Source organism: Poecilia latipinna, unplaced genomic scaffold (genome assembly GCF_001443285.1).
Source record: "Poecilia latipinna isolate Pla-1442-1.1 unplaced genomic scaffold, P_latipinna-1.0 Scaffold3396, whole genome shotgun sequence".
In the NCBI taxonomy this organism is placed as follows: Eukaryota; Metazoa; Chordata; class Actinopteri; order Cyprinodontiformes; family Poeciliidae; genus Poecilia; species Poecilia latipinna.
Window position 1 is genome coordinate 26,571 of NW_015116012.1, and position 5,414 is coordinate 31,984.

At 36.9% G+C, this 5,414-nt stretch overlaps 1 long non-coding RNA gene across 1 annotated transcript in view; it reads left to right on the forward strand.

Annotated features, from left to right (window-relative positions):
- The window catches only part of LOC106940860 (uncharacterized), a 27,181-nt gene that overhangs the window by 5,335 nt on the left and 16,432 nt on the right, over window positions 1-5,414 (forward strand). Inside the window, exon 2 of the long non-coding RNA XR_001423214.1 lies at window positions 1,639-1,757. This is a non-coding gene — a long non-coding RNA (uncharacterized LOC106940860). The remainder of the gene's footprint in view (window positions 1-1,638; window positions 1,758-5,414) is intronic.

The following is a 5,414-nucleotide window of genomic DNA, read 5'->3' on the forward strand; positions in this document are numbered from 1 at the left end:
CTTTTTTCCCTTCCCCCCTTTCAAAAAAAAGGCTTTCTCCCCCCCCCCCCCCCACCTTTTTTCCCTTCCCCCCTTTCAAAAAAAAGGCGCCAGCCCCCCCCCCCCCCCAAAAAAAATAAAAATAAACAAACAAAAAAAAAAATCCAAAACTCTTCGGACATTTTCACACTGGAATAGTCCAGGGAACTCATTTCAATTAGTTGTCATATGCCTAAACATGTCACACCTTCATTTGGTTTGGTACAGTTTCACACTGCACTTTTTAAAATCAGACAAAACCAACTGTACTACACCATGCTGTTACAGAGCTCTTCTTTGGGACACCAACATAAGAAGCTGCCCATTATGGGCAGAATAGGAAATCTCTTTCTCTTCTGTGTTTGGTTTGCTAGATAGTCTGTTTGCTGTCTCACTAAACCACACAATGATTCACTTTTTAGTGAACCACAATTCACTTGTGAAATTTGCATGAGATATTAGATGAGTTGTCTTAAATGTCCAATTGAAAAAGACTTATGTGAAAAAAGAAATAATATAAAAAAAAATAAACTCGTGCTTGTGACAATGCAATGCTTTTTTGCCACCAAGCCAAACTTAAATTAAGATTAACATATTTTTGTATATAGGGTGTGCATGCTACACCCTGGTAGCATTCATTCAGAAATCACAAGTAGTGAATATTGTGGGTTTAAAAATATGAAGAGATCTATGCAGTAGATATAGATGTAGATACCAAACTTAAAACATAGACAAGTGTCAGGTCAGAAACTAGGAAGATTTGAAAATTGCTTTGCTAAACAGGTGAAAAGGTAATGTTCATATGGCATCCCCTTCTTCCATTTTGTATTTTATCATATTTATAGTCTAACTGCTATCCAGTATCCAACTATTCTTGTTCTTCCATCCAATAGCAAGAGGTTAACCTACAAACCTTTGCTGCAGCCCTTCACTTACTGACAAAACAACCTCTTTAAACTTAAAGTTCACAACAGTTTTAACACTCACAAATACAGGCATTTGAAGGAGCCTGTGCACACCACCACCAATACTACAAGAGAAAATTACAGTTATTAAAGAAGAGAGAAAAAAACCATAAGCACAACTAAATCTTTTGCATTTTGTTCTCACTGTCTGTCTCCTGCTTTGGTCACGACATCCGCCTTGTTAGTCACCATGACGTCTTGAAGCTGCTGCCTCTCAAACAAAATCTGTCCTCGTTTATGCTCCCCCGTCACTGGACAAAATACTGAATAAAGCGTCCTTCTATGAGCTCACATTGAAATAGAATAGAATACATGTTGTTCTCGATGTTGGAGTTCAGATTAAAAAAATGACGTCTCACTTGATTTGTGTGCGTTCTAGTCACAAAGAGGAAAATTGGTGAGGTTTTCTACTTTTGAGGGGTAAAAATACTTCCAGTAAAGGAAGCCAAAAATGAAAATTTTCTATCCATGTGATGCAAACAAGCTCCAGAGGAACATTTCCAAACATTGCGTGTGTCTCACTAAGATTTTTACCTTTAAGCATTTAAAAACTGTTAGCACATTTAGCATGTGCCTCTTACTGTAATTGTGATCTGCTCCTACGTGTGGCTGCTTAAAACTTGACTGTACGCAATCTGTTCTTTTTGACCTTTAGCTTTAGTGTGGCGAGTCCAATCAGCCTTGTAGGATGCCTCTTGGAGAGGATGGAAACGGATGGAAGAAGAAGACATCAGACATCAAAGAACATTATGACTTCAAAGAAGTGCTGGGAACGTAAGTAATGTAGCAGTTAAATTACGTTTTTTTTTTTGTTTTTTTTTTAACACAACCTGCCAAATGAGCACCTTTTGATCTAAGTAGTTTCAAGGTGTAATAATATACACTGCTCAAAAAAAATAAAGGGAACACTCAAATAACACATCCTAGATCTGAATGAATGAAATATTCTCATTGAATACTTTGTTCTGTACAAAGTTGAAAGTGCTGACAACAAAATCCCACAAAAATCATCAATGGAAATCAAATTTATTAACCAATGGAGGCCTGGATTTGGAGCCACACACAAAATTAAAGTGAAATGTTCCCTTTATTTTTTTGAGCAGTATATATAGTGAGCTGAGTGCACATGTATTCGTCCATCGGTTTGAACAGGTGCAAATCTACAGATGAAAAGACTTTGGACTAGTGTATCTGCTGTCTAGAGAGAAAATAATGCACTCAAAATGTGACACTGGCATTATTTATCCCAATGCACTCTTTCTACAGAGGCCCCTGCATTAGGAGATTTGCTCAAAGCATTTTCAAAACTAATCCTAAACAATTCCAAACAACTGGATACCAAAATAAGTGCATATTCAACACGCACAAAGGCTCGCAGATGAAGGAATAAAGAGAATGTTTTCATCCCATCAATCCTTGCTGTTTGGGCTGTAGGACTCAAGCCGGGACACTGGAGATTTTGGGTCAAACATCTCTTGTTCTTGGCCACGGCTTAGAGCCGACTTTGCTGTTTCCCATATAAACCCACACATCACTCTTTCCACTCCCACCAACTGTTTTCCTTCCCCGAAGTACAGTTAACTTTTATAGTTTGGTTAGCGTAAAAAGAAAAAAAAGTGCCATAAGCTCAGAATGTTGTGTGGTGAAAGTTTTGGTTTTAGACTTCATTGCAGTTGTGAATCGGCCCGAGTTGATGCTTTGGGGGAATTTAGTCCTCAGGTTTATAGGAATTTAAAGCCACCTGACTTCGGTGAGTTGTTCACATAAATCTCACGTGAAATGAAGGGGAAAGAACATTTGGTTCTCAAAGGGGGATTTTTTTTTTTTTTTTACAAATGAGTCTGAAGAGTTTGGCAAGAATTTATATTGAGAGAATAATTTCTGCCACAATGTTATTTTGTGTATATTTCTACTAATTTCGCACATTTAGAAGCAGATTTTTTTGGTCCATTTTTTCTTTGCCAAATAGCTCACGTTCAGCCAATTTGGATGGAGAGTGTCTGTGAAAATCTATTTTCACATCTTGCCACAAATTTTAAGCTTCCAGACTTTTCAGACTGGGCTGTTCTACCATGCTCTGATCAAAACGAGTTCATGTTGCTCTGTTTGTGTTTGTTTATGATTATTGTCCTGCTGGAAGGTAAATTTCTCCCCTTTCCTGAATTTTTTTTTTTTTTTTTTTTTGCAGCTTTTGACATTCTTTCTTCCAGTATTCCCCTGTATTTAGCTCCTTCAACTCTGATCAGCTTCTCTCGACCTGCTGAAGTAAAGCATTCCCACAGCATGATGTTGCCACTACATATGAGCCACTGTGTGTTCTTGTCAAGTCCAGAATGATGTACACATGGATTTGTTTTTTGTTCACATTTCATCTGATCCAAACACCTTCTTCAACATTTTTGCTCATTGTTTGTGTTTTAGCCATGCTTTTGCAAAAACAGCATTTACTTTCTTTTTCTTTTCTTTTTTTTTAAGAGCTGTAAACCTTTCAGCTATGGAGTTAAAGAATTGTACTTTACAACAGACATTTTGAGTTTCCTGGGAAGAGAAGTCGAGTTTTACTTTTATTACAGTCTGATTTGCGCCCAAAGCTCAGGGAGACGCTAAAGGAAATCACTACTCGTTGTTAAAACTGGGCTTTGTTTGCAGTGACATATCAGTTTATGAAGTCTAAAACAATATATGCTTTAGATTTTACAGCACACAGCAGTATGGAGTCTGTAAATCTGTTTAACACCTTCTTTGCTTTTTTCAAGAGTCAGGGGGAATTGGATGCATCTGTGTTCCATCTTACACTAAAGAGCCGACTGAATATGATGAATCGATGCACAAACTCTTTAGGGTAATCAAGACCAATGGATGGCATTAATGAAACTGCTGCCATTAACCCTGACAAATATTTCAAATACATAATCTACTGCTGAACGTTACTTTCCGCTGCTCTTACTCTGACCCTGGTTAGATTATTTTATTGCTACCGAGTCTCAATTTTGAAATTCAAGTTATACTTTGATTTATTCATCCCATTTTTTTTTTTTCAAGAATTGCTATATTAATCACAAATCAGTGGCATAAAGTAAGTAAAGTCAAGAGCTGGGCTCTGATTTTCTCTGTCCAAAAGGGACAGGACTGAGCCCAGATGGTCAGGGAACAACTTCCCACTCTCAGTCTGTGTACAGGTGATCCCAGCGCATGCCCACCTGTCATGACATGATGCCACCATATGTGGTGAGACCGTTTTTTCCTCTCATTTTGGAATCACACCTGCTTCCCCCGGAGAGGCTGGACAGCATTGGACATTAATTCCCGCAAAACACTGGTCCAGCTCCAGGAAAGTGAAACAGCAGTGATTCAAATTAAACTGTTATTCCCAATGCTGAAAGAGCACAGCAGATAATACTTAACCACATCCACGTGTCAGATGTGGATATTCACTTTTTAAGTTTAACAAACTCTAAAGTTGAGAATTTCTGTTGATTTCTTCAGCAAATATTTGACAAACACTCATTTAAATGTCTGTAATTTAAACGAGGACCTAAAAAGTTATATAACAAGGTCTAATATGTGATTTGCTGGGATTCCTTGTTTCCTTATTTTAATAGGGAAAAAAAAAGAGGAAAAACAAGCTGCAATAATATTTTTCCCTCCTGTCGCTGTAGATGGACCTGACTGAGAGCAGAATTAAACGCAAAGATGGAAAGCTCCTTATGCTCAGAGAAAAGATTACAGAGGAGCTTCATCCAGGAATTCAGTGTGTGGAGTTAATTGATTTATGTTGAAATATTATTTTCAGATCCGGCTAATCCCCACAGTTCTACCTCTGTTTGGAATCCATTTTAGGACAAACTGTCCTCATCAGAGGGTTAGCAGATGGGAGAGAAATTTCCCATTTTCATCAGTTATGTTAGTCTCAGAGTAGAGACATTTTTTTTCCAATTGTGTTTGTTCTTCTAATGAACAATTTTTCTGTAAACATTAAAATGTATTCAAACATAACTAGATGAATCCCCAATTCAGTGAATCTAAATTTGAGGCAGAGACACTCAGTCTTGCACAAATATTCACAAAGGGTTTATTATCCTTTGTAAAATGTTGCTGTTACAGCATATTTTCATTAAATAAAACACCATACGTTCTAAAAATGTTGCCATTCAAAAAAAAAAAAAAAAAAAAAACTACCCAAAGAATGCAAGGAGACAACATTTAAACCAGTATTAATTTTACTGAGGAATAGTCATACAGGCAGATGTGTAGATTAGAGCAACAAGGGATAAAGATTGTATTCAAAGTTTTCCTTTGAGGTGTAATTTCAGATGTTTATTGATGGATGAAAGTATTTTGGGAGTTTTTATATGGTGCAAATGTAGGAACCATGTTTTCTAACAAGGATTTCATTTCATAGACTTTTTTTTTTTTTAAAAACAAAGTACA